Genomic DNA, 12,155 nt, shown 5'->3' with positions numbered 1-12,155 from the left:
AAAATGTATATATAACATAGTTATTTCCTAATAGATTCTAGAACAACTACCATGTCTTTTAAAATTACTCCTGAGAAATGGTAAATGGGTTTGTGTTATTGTTTAATGTTAATTTTGTAGGCACATTGTGCTATATGCAGAATATATTAAAGCAATATAGATTCTGACTTGCAGATGTTTAAATTCTAAGTATCTACAGGATCATAGAGATAAATTTACATGAATTTATAAAATACCTGTGTGTGTGTGTGTGTGTGTGTGTTTTCAATAAATTACACGTCTTCAATTCTAGATTCCCAAGCTAAGATTTAATGAGTAGCAGGAGCTTTTTTGCAAGGCAGGTGAGGAGATGTGTTCCAGGCAAGGCTGAGAGAGCATGGGGGCTGAGGGTCTGGAGAGCTGAGATGAGTTCATGCTGCCAAAAGCACCAGGTAGATAAGGCTGTAAGTGGAAGCAGGAGCCACATTGTTCCAGGACCTTTAAAGCCACGTTAAGTATGCCCTGTGCTATCCTATGTCTGGGGTGGGACATGATGTGGCGGGAGGCTGCAGTCTAAACTTAACTTCAAACTTCAGTCATGTCATCTTTGCAGATCTCTGCAGGGAAATTTTTAAGTCCCCAAAACTCACCACCTCTCAGTAGCTGCCTGGAGCTTTCTTCCCCCAGGCTATGTCCCCCAGCAGTTTCTATTAATTCTTGAGCATGGAGCTCAGCGGCTCCTACCTTGCAAATCCTTTCACAAACTCCCAGTCTGGGTTGGGTGTCTCTGCAGCGTGCTCCCTTGGCTGTCCCAAACTTGACCACCCTCTAGCTCTCTTCAGTTCTGATGCATTATTTCTAAGTTTTGACTTAACCTTCCTTGGGAAAGTACCCAGTCGAAAGCTTCTTTAGTTGTCCTTCTTTGTGGGAAAATACCACCACCTTTGTTCTGTGATTGGCAGAGCCGAAATGATTGATAGAGGTCAATATTTGTTTGCTTTACAAATATGATTGGGTTGGGACTGATATGACAAAGTTTTGTGTTTTGCTGTGTTTCTTTCTTCCTTGCTTTTAGAGAAAGAATCCTGAAGAACAGATATCTAAACACACAGCTTTATGAAGGAATGGTCTCAGTATCCTATTACTGACATCAGTAATAGCTAAACAAAACTGAAAGTCTTGCTATGCAGAAAAATCATTTGTTGCCAAGTCTTCATATTAGATTAGATGTCAGGGGGTCATGGTTGAGTTCTTTCCCAAATTTTAGCACTAAGTTTGGTATGGATTGCTGTTATTCTGCTCTTAGCTTTGTACCTTGAAGTCAAATTCTGGGAAAAAGAAAGAATCAACAAATTAGGCCATTTAAAAACGTTGGTTATTAAGCCATATGTAAAGATATAACAAAACACAAGGCAGTGAGCACCCACTACCCAGTTTAAGACAATAACATGACTATTACTTGTGAATCCTTATACTGATCTTTCCTAATCCCTTCCCCTTAACTTTGCCTGCACAGGTAAACCTATCCTAACTTGAATTTAACATTCTTTTGTTTTTCTGTATAGTTTCATTGCATATGTCTGAATCTATGCCAAATAGATCATCATATCTTGCATGCCTCTGAACTTTATATACATTAAATTATACTGTATGTATTCTTCTATGGCTTGCTTTTTCATTCGACATATGTTCCTGAGTCATTTGAATTTGCAACTCATTCATTTATTTTCCCTGTGCCAAGTATCCCACTGTATGAAGAAGACTTGCCTTTTTTTTATCCACTATGCTGTTGATGGACATTTGGGTTCCATGTTTGGCTGTCACATACATAACTGCGAAGGACCAGTGTCTATACCTTGGAGTCTGACAGGCTGGGTCATAGGCTAGCAACATCTTCGCCTTCATCAGGGAAGGAAAAATTCTTGTCCAGTCATTGTTCTTTTTTTTTTTTTAAATGGAAAACAGCACATGTAGCAAGCACAATTCATATCTCAAGAATATTTCTTGCTCATACAATTCAGTGATGTTGGATATGCCATCTCCTTGTGTCTTCAGACTCTTGCCACATCTCTTCCTGATTAGTGAGTGATACAGCCATTTTACATTTTTCTCTGCACTTATAGTCTATTCCAATAAAGCAGCATGCTCCACCGATCTATAAAAAGAACAGTGTGGACTCTTGAGCAGAAATGCAACAGTTACTTCGGTGGGATTGGACCCAAAAATGTCGTGCTTTTATCCAGTAGAGGCAACGATGCCTGAAGACAGTAAACTATGGTAGGTTAAGCAGTGACTATTTCGTGAAATCACTTTCTTCCCTCTGATAAAATAAAGCATGTACTTCTACCAACATTATTTCTTGGTCTTTCACCTAAAATGCTTTCAATCTGCCACATACCTAATACTGAATTTCAAATGCAAATCTGAAGATGCATCATATTTGATTTTTACATGGTTTCTTTGCATTGTATTGGAATTTAAAATTATAAATTTAAAATTTATATGTAAAGTTATATAAAAATTGTTATATATTTATATATAAATTTATAAATTTAAAATATCAAATTATTTATATTTCCCTTCTCATGGTAAGGGAAAAAATTGGTAAGGAATTAATCCATGTAGATGGAGGTGAGAGTATTCCTGCAAGCATTTAGTAGACATGTCCTACGAATGTGTGTGTGTGTTGTGGGGTATGTGTGTGTGTTTGTGTGTGTGTGTGTGTGTGTGTGTGTGTGTGTTATGTATTACACCAGAAAAAGCAAAATTATCTGCTTAGGCTTCCTCCCTTCTCAAGTATATTTTGCCTCAGGGACAGGTATCAACTGTTTATGTTAATAATGAATGAGACTCCAGCCTAAGCCACGATGCCAAGAGGCTAAGAGGCTCCAACCTTCTCCCCATGAAGCCTGATGTAAGATGGTGTAGATCATAAGATAAAAACAACCATTTCAGATAATATTTTTTATTAATGTTTTAAGTGTTTTCCTCAAGATAAAAAAAAAATGTCATGACAAAATGCAATTGCTTTGTTCTTGCACTAAAAATAATTCTGGAATCATCCTAGAGGTAGAAGGTAACCTTTAGAACTGTGTTGTCTCCCTGCAAATGTTTGAGTTCTCTCTTCTTGGTCAGCTATGGACCCATAATTTTTATTGGTAATCATAATTGAGTAGTTATTTATTACTGGTAGAATATAGGGAAATAATTTTTTAATCCAGGATTAATGGAGTATCTTCCAGAGTTCTCTCCACTGGAAAAAGTGCTTGCTTTTTGGTTCTCTACACTCACTGACTTCCCTGAATAGTTTGAAGCTGGTTAACAAGAATGATAATCTGCAGAATGGTATCATGGGTAATCCCTTTCAAAGCATCTCCTATTTTTCCTATAGATTTTCTCAACATAAGTCTATATAATGAACTTAAATTTGCCAGAAATACATTTTCCTGAATGTTGGTATCTATCCTAAATTTCTCAATAGCTTAATGGCTAATTCTGGCAACTTGAATTCTCTTTACTGAACATGAAAAAGGACCCCAATTCATCAGACAATGTAGTGTCCTAGGATAGAACCCCCCAAAATGGATTGGTCTTATTCTGGGATTTAATATTATAGATGTGTCAACTTTCAGTTAATAGGAATATTAGAGATTTCTTTACAGATGAGGAAACAGACTGACTTGCTTAAGACCACACAGCTTCCTTGAGATAGGGCATAGAACAGACTGGACTTTCTGATTCCTAATTTAATTTCCTGACTGGTCTCCTATAAGAACCAGCTGCAAAGGAGTTGCCTGGGCAATGGAATCACCATTTCCATCTTCCCTCTATCTGCAAAGGCACATGAATGTTGGCCAGCAGACCTACCTCTTTGTCCTGTCTGCTCCACTCACCTGCTGTGTCATTTTAGGCATACTACTTGCATATACATTGTAACATGTGAAATTATATACAGTTTATAAATGATGCAGTTCTATATAAATATCAATGAAGATATTTGTCTGATTAAGGACTACTTTCTGGGGCACCTGGGTGGCTCAGTGGGTTAAAGCCTCTGCCTTTGGCTCAGGTCATGATCCCAGGGTCCTGGGATCAAGCCCCACATCCAGCTCTCTGCTCGGCGGGGAGCCTGCTTCCTCCTCTCTCTCTGCCTGCTTCTCTGCCTGCTTGTGATCTCTCTCTCTCTCTCTCTCTCTCTCTCTGTCAAATAAATAAATAAATAAATCTTTTAAAAAAAGGACTACTTTCTTCTTTTGGGGTGGGAGCAGGTTGGCAGAAGCAGGTCTTTTTCTCTAAAATGAGGGATCTTTACACAGAGCAGCAGACCAGCAGACCTTGATTATAGACAAACCAGCTTCAATTCTCTTCATCCCCAGACACAGTAGGGAAGGAAGGGGAAAGTTGCTAGCCAAAAAGGGGAGTTAGGGGTGATTGTTTGTTGACAGTAAAGAAGAGATGGTGGCACTAATCTGATAACCTGTAGGTCTTCAAGTCAACCAGGTCTCTCCTTGTCTTCTCAGAGGAGGAACAGTAACAGATGTTAGTTGCAGAGGTGGTGAGGCTGGATGCATGTCCTGTGGCCTTGGGCTACGGTAGAGAGATGGTCACCATATCCTCTCCTCAAGGAGCCAGCAAAATGCAGACTTGGCTCTTCACAAGAATGGCCAGACATCCAGGGGCCAGATTACCAAGGCACACTAAGGATGATCAAATTTCTGGAGTCAGCCAGCCACACTGTCCAAGTGCAAACAACCCACCAGTCTTTAAAATGTATAGCTGAAAAATTGATTACTCTGGTATATTTCAAATGCAACCCCATTCCCCACATTCAAATCACAGTATCAGTTAAGGCAATAGATAAACTCCAGAATCTCCATGGCTTAACACAATAGTAGTTTAATTTTTGTTCCTATTGAACCCAAACGGGCTGTCCTGATCATTGGTACTGCACAGGGAGATGTTCCCTTCTCCATGAATGAAATCGTCCTGCAACCACCATGAATGACTTGCCCAGAGAACCATCTTGTGCAGTCTTCAGGTCGCCAGCTGGGCACCAACCCCAATACATCTTCTCTTGTGCATTTGGTAGTTTCTTCCCCAGTTTAGATGAACACAGGAAGTTTGTCAATTGGGAGATTCATGATGCCAGTGGCTATTTTCTGTTAATAAGAGAGAATTTACTCTGCCAAGCTTTACAGCTGTAAATAGCTGTACAGCTAAGGTGGAAACTGGATTTCCAATTTTGGTGTCTTTCCTACCTTATAATCACTTCTGGGAAGTCCTCACAAGCTCTGCCCAAAGATATGCAGCAAGAGAATGATCCTTACTTTGAAACCTCAGTTTTGAAACTGTTGGTCTTCCTTTTAATAGAAACTACAAAGGGAAGTGTTTCATGTGATAGAAAGCCCATCCCAGGTGCTGCCTAGAGCTTGCTGTGAAGGCTATAGGGCAAGTAATCATAGTTGTCTACCTGCTGGGTATTCTCTTTGTGACTGTATTAAATGTTTAATGGAGTTCCCTCCTTGTGGGGAGGAGGGCAACTTGGAGGGCAAGCCGCAGTGATTACTTGCCTTCTGTCTGCCTGTTTGAGTTGACTCTGAGGAGCGGCACCTGCTGGGCTTGATGGCCTGCATGGTTTCAAGGCCAAACTCCTTGGCTTATGGGTAGAAAATCATGACAGAATGGTTATATAAGATACTCACAGAGCAGAACTAAATTTCTGAGCTCTAAATTCTGTGACCTTATGAAGATCACGGTATGTTCATTCTGTTAAAAGACTCTGTTACATCTTCTATGAAAAGGATGGAAGAGAGAAAAGAGATACCTGATTATATTTATTTATTGTGGCTCAAGAAGCACTCATGTTCACAGGTTACCATGTAGGTGGGTTTTATAGTCTTACCCATCATTTGCTCCTTGGGAAGAGGGTGCCCGTGCTTGGCTCCTGAAGATACTGACAGAACACCGTGTGTATCAATTTTCTATTGCTGCATAATGAGACACCACAAATTCAGCAGCATAAGACAAACATCCATTTCTTATCTCACAGTTTCTGTAGGTCAGAAAACTGGGCACTGCATAGCTGGGTTCTCCACTCCAGGGTCACACAAGGCTAAAATCAAGGTGTTGGCTAGGTGACATTCTCATGTGGATTTTGGCACTTTTCAAAGCTTGTTCGGGTGATGGCAGAATTGAGTTCCTTGCGGTTGTAGACTGAGGTTTCCCTTTTCTTAATGACTGCTGCCAAAAGGTCTCTCTCAGCTCTTAGAGATTGCCCTTAGGGACTAGCCATATGGCCCTATGACAACATGGCAGCTCACTTGCACAAAGCCATCAGGAGAATGTGATGCAGTCGGCTGTGACAAAGGCTTATAGGATGTCAGGAGTGACTTACATAATCACAAGAGTGGCTATCCCATACCTCTGCCACATAACATAACCTAATCAAGGAATTGATGATCCTGTCATAATTATGAGTCCTGCCCACACTCAAGGGGAGAGGATTCTACCAGACTTGTACAAAATGGAGTGTGGGAAGTGGGAATCTTAGAAGCCATCTTTAGAATTCTGCCTACCACACTATAATAATGACTACATTTGCATCCACACAAAGTATTTCTATCCCATAAGACCTTCCATATGTCCTACTATGGAAGAATGTCCACAAGAAAAAAAGCCACAAAGGAGTACATATAGAATAATGTATAGAAGTATGAATGGAATGATATATGTACATATATACACATATTTTTCTGATAGACCCCTCAAACCTAACATGTCTAAAACAGCTCACAACTTTTCTTTTCCCAAGCCTACTTCTCTCTCTGTTTCCCTATCTCTATTAAGGCAACTCAATCATTCCTGATGCTCATGACAAAATTTTATAGGCATCATTCTCTCATGTTGCATGTCTAACTCATCAGGAAGTCCAGGTGGCTCTACCTGTGAAATTTATCCAGAATCTGACCACTTCTCATCGCTCAACTCCTACCATCCAGTCCAAGCTACCCCCATATCTGGGCTATTTCATGGCCATAACTTCTTTATCTCTGCCCCTCTACACTCTGTTCTCGATGTAATAGCCAGATGCTTTTATATTTTAGGTCATCATATCACAACTCTGCTCACAAACTCTTCAAAGTCTCCTTATGTCATCACTATAGGAAAAGCCAAACTCACAATCCTTTCAGAGGTTTACAATGCCCTACACAATCTGGCACCTCATTAACTGACCCCAGCCCTGACTCCTACTTCTCCAGCCACACTGGTTGTTTTGTTATTCCTAGAACATACTGCTCACACACCTACCTCAAGGCCTTTGCACTGGCTATTCCTTCATCTGAAATACTTTTCCCCCAATATCTCCATAGTTCAAATCCTCACTTCTTTTTTTTCTTTTTATTTATTTTCAGCGTAACAGAATTCGTTGTTTATGCACCACACCCAGTGCTCCATGCAATACGTGCCCTCCATAATACCCACCACCTGACTCCCCCAACCTCCCACCCCCCGCCCCTTCAAAACCCTCAGATTGTTTTTCAGAGTCCATAGTCTTTCATGGTTCATCTCGCCTTCCAATTTCCCTCAACTCCCTTCTCCTCTCCATCTCCTCATGTCCTCCATGTTATTTGTTATGCTCCACAAATAAGTGAAACCATATGATAATTGACTCTCTCTGCTTGACTTATTTCACTCAGCATAATCTCTTCCAGTCCCGTTCATGTTGCTACAAAAGTTGGGTATTCATCCTTTCTGATGGAGGCATAATACTCCATAGTGTATATGGACCACATCTTCCTTATTCATTCGTCCATTGAAGGGCATCTTGGTTCGAAGGGCATCTTGGTTCTTTCCACAGTTTGGCGACTGTGGCCATTGCTGCTATAAACATTGGGGGTACAGATGGCCCTTCTTTTCACTACATCTGTATCTTTGGGGTAAATACCCAGTAGTGCAATTGCAGGGTCACAGGGAAGCTCTATTTTTAATTTCTTAAGGAATCTCCACACTGTTCTCCAAAGTGGCTGCACCAACTTGCATTCCCACCAACAGTGTAAGAGGGCTCCCCTTTCTCCACATCCTCTCCAACACACGTTGTTTCCTGTCTTGCTAATTTTGACCATTCTAACTGGTATAAGGTGGTATCTCAATGTGGTTTTAATTTTAATTTCCCTGATGGCTAGTGATGATGAACATTTTTTCATGTGTCTGATAGCCATTTGTATGTCTTCATTGGAGAAGTGTCTGTTCATATCTTCTGCCCATTTTTTGACATTATTATCTGTTTTGTGTGTGTTGAGTTTGAGGAGTTCTTTATAGATCCTGGATATCAACCTTTTGTCTGTACTGTCATTTGCAAATATCTTCTCCTATTCCGTGGGTTATCTCTTTGTTTTGTTGACTGTTTCCTTTGCTGTGTAGAAGCTTTTGATCTTGATGAAGTCCCAAAAGTTAATTTTTGCTTTTGTTTCCTTTGCCTTTGGGCACATATCTTGAAAGAAGTTGCTGTGGCTGATATCGAAGAGGTTACTGCCTATGTTCTCCTCTAGGATTCTGATCAAATCCTCACTTCTTTTAAAGTCATCTTTCAAATGTTACCTGGTAGTAAGGCCTAACAACCTTGCTATTAAATCCCCTTTACCCTGCCCTATTTTTTTCTCTATAATTCCTAACACTTTCTAATATGTAATCTATTTCTGTATTTATTTTTTTTTTATTTTTGCCATCTGTCTTCTTTCACTAAAATGTAAGCTCAGTGAAGGTGAGGATTTTGTCTGTTTTGCTCACTGATATCTCCCCAATAAGTGGAACAATGTTTAGTACTTAATAGTCATTATTGTTCAGTGTTGTTTAATATTTTATCTATGTTATTTATGAACATATATATTGTTGAATATATCATAGATTGATGCATGAGCATATTATATATCTGTAGGAAAAGATCAAGAAGAACTTACACTAAGTTGTTAATAGTTGCCTTGTCTAGAGAGATGACCGGATTAGAGATTTGGATTTTATTTTTACTTAAAAATTTCACAAGTATTTGTATTATTTTTGTAATCAGGTAAAATTTTAAAGCTATTTTAAAATTTTAGACCCTTTATGTCTTATGTGAAATTATATTCTGCCAGGCAATTGTGAGCCCTCTAAAAACCATAAATTATTACTCAGAGCCAGAAGTGAAATAATGCAAGATTTCTAAGTAAATTAACTTGCCTTGCCATATCTTTGGGGAATTCAGATGTTATTCTCTATTGCTCTAGCCAGTGTAGAGTGCTGCTGGATTTTATCCTAGGGTCCTTCTTTGCCTGAGACTGTCCCAACAACATGTGAATAAAAAGCCTTTACAGATGAGCTGCTGCAGTATCAGGTGACTTCTTGGAGTGCATATTCTATTTACAAATACAGTCACCCTGAAACAGTTATTCTGGTCTTGCTTTTAGCTGGCATTGTGCTTATGAATTCAACTCCCAATAATTAGTTGCGCTCTAGTGCATTATCTGTGAAGCTTTCTCCCTTTCTTTTCATACTAGATTCAAAAGAATACCTTAAAACAAAGACACTAATGCACAAGGCATTATTTAGTCATTTTAAGCTGTAATATTCTATTGCTTAATTTAGGATTTCCCTCCATTTGTATGGTAATGGAGAGAATTTTCAGAGCCATTACGTATGGAGTTAGTTTGTCCTCTGTCTGGAGCAGGAATGAACAATTGGACCCAACATTCAAATAAGAAAGGTTCGGCAAGTGGGGGGAGTTGGGGGGAAATGGCAGAAAATAACTAAAAAGTAGGGCAGGCCTTATGCACGGATGGTTTGGTGATGTATGTATTTGTTAGAAATTTAGGAGCCGTGGGAAACCCATCAGCACCCAGATCTCCTCTGCCATGGGTGGCTGATGCCCAAAGTTACACTGTTAAATCTAAGGTGTCATGACCCTAAATCTATCAGGCTTCAATTCCAATTTTTCCATATGAAATTCTTTCTCTGGTTTTTTTTGTTGTTGTTGTTACTAAGGCCTGTTGAAGACAACTCAATAGTTCTTGCCCTTGTCATGTAGCACTTAAGGATAATGGGGCTCCAGGCTCTAAGATCCTTTGACTTAGCACATTAATGCCCATTTCGCCTGTCAGAGCCTCATAGCCAAGCACTCCCGTAGTCTGGGATGCTGAGTGCTAGCCCAGCAGGACAGTTCATTGTCTGTTTCCTGTAATGCCTTCTGGTCTATCAGCTATGCTGCTGTCACAAAGGAAATGCACAAAATTGAAACCATTATGTGATAGAGCTCCGTGGATCTGCTGAAAACCATTTGCTTACCAGCAACCTCTCAGTCGCTGATACTTAGTGTAAGCCAGTTTGAGATACCTCCCGGGTAGTAAGGTTTGAAGACAGGACAGTGGATGGAACAATTCCAGATGACCAGGAAGGTGAGGAAGGTTAGGAGGATTACTAAGACTTGACTAAGGTATAAAATGGGATAGCTGTGGGCAGTGAAACAAATAAGGGTCGTCAGAGTGGAACAGACTTCGCTGCATAGGTGGTCAAGACAATGCCTCAGTTCTAAGCCCGATGGTCAGTGATTTTCTAGGAGTACTTTGTCAGAAATTTAAGGAATCATTTGTATGTATGTTCTAGAAGCCATTAGGACTGAGCCTATGTGTATGTAAGGTAGGCAAAAAGAAACTGCCTCTCTACTGTTTCAGAAAAACCAAGGGACTGACATCAAAACATCTCCACACTCAGCTTGTCCTAGTGTCAGCATTTCTTTGGTAGACTGACATTTGGGAGATAAAGTATTGCTTTAAATTATTGCTGGGGCGCCTGGGTGGCTCATTCAGTTAACCATCTGCCTTCAGCTCAAGGCATAACCCTGGTGTCCTGGGTTAGAGCCTGTCCTCGGGCTCTGCACTCATCGGGAGTCTGCTTCTCCTTCTCCCTTTGCCCCTGCCCATTCTCCTGCTCATGCACTCTGTCTCTTTCTCTCACTCACTCTCTCTCTCAAAAAAAAAAAATCTTTTATTTATAAATAAATACATACAGACAGACAGACATATATACTAAAATTGCACCTACATTTGTAGGGAAAGGAAACACATTGAAAAATAAAGAATAGTGTTACAGTACCACCAACTCACTTAACATTTCCACTGACTGTCTTTGAGAGGCTGGAAAACATCACAAGTGTATTTTGATGGCTCCAAGTAGATGCATGTACTGGAATGACCCAATGAGGACGCTAGACAAAATGTTTAGGTATACACATCTTTAATTGGAAAGAAGTAGGCACTCCCAGACAATATGTTTAAGCATAGCCTTCTAGAAAGGCTGCTTAGTCTCACATGGTCTAACATCTGGGACTCTAACGATGTGAGTTTTGAACTGAGAATGTTCAGGAACCCTGTGGAACAGTGGGGCCGATATTTGGGGGCAGGTATTCCTCTCAGTATTAACATTTGCAATGTTAACGTTAATGTTAATTAACATTTGCAACATTAACGTAAATGTAATATTTACACTTGCAAAACACCTTGCAAATTTTGAAATACTTTCACACATATTCCTATAAAACAACTTGGAAAATAAGAAAAAGCACAAAGGAAAAAAGATGAGAATTGGCTATCATGCCAAAATCTGGAGACAGCCAGTGTTGACATTCTGGTGTGCACAAGATAAATGTCAATAACAAAACTGAGACATAGAGAGGTTTGGTGACTTGGTTGGGGTGAAGAGGCCAACAGATATTTTTGAGCTCCATTGACTGATATGATCTGAAGACCTGGGTTATCTGATGAACAGAGATGATTCTTTCCTTCCTACTTTGTTATCCTTCTTTGCTCCTGTTTGGGGTTCATTCTTCAGGTGTCTGGTGCTTCCTTTGATGGGCTTCATCTCTTCTCCTTTAGCCCCTGCAGAGGATGATACATGCTCTCAGCCCTTGCTGTTTTGTATGGTCATATCGACTAACCAGGATTTATTTAACTTTTCAGAAACAACGGCATTGCCACGGATAGACAAGTCGGTGGGGGGAGGGGGTTGCCTTAATGATCTTAAAATAAAAAAAAATTCGGGGGAGGAGTCAAGATGGCGGAGAAGTAGCAGGCTGAGACTACTTCAGGTAGCGGGAGATCAGCTAGATAGCTTATCTAAAGATTGCAAACACCTACAAATCCAAAGGG

The 12,155-nt window shown here is 40.0% G+C and overlaps 1 protein-coding gene across 1 annotated transcript in view; it reads left to right on the top strand.

Moving 5' to 3' along the window:
- Positions 1-12,155, top strand: part of LOC111142610 (phosphodiesterase 11A) — a 392,040-nt gene that overhangs the window by 200,491 nt on the left and 179,394 nt on the right. The gene's annotated exons all lie outside the window — the stretch shown is intronic.

Source organism: Enhydra lutris, unplaced genomic scaffold (assembly GCF_002288905.1).
Source record: "Enhydra lutris kenyoni isolate GAN:26980312 unplaced genomic scaffold, ASM228890v2 scaffoldscaffold1, whole genome shotgun sequence".
Classification (NCBI taxonomy): Eukaryota; Metazoa; Chordata; class Mammalia; order Carnivora; family Mustelidae; genus Enhydra; species Enhydra lutris.
The sequence above is the reverse complement of the archived record's forward strand: the minus strand, read 5'-3'. Positions and strand labels throughout refer to the sequence as shown.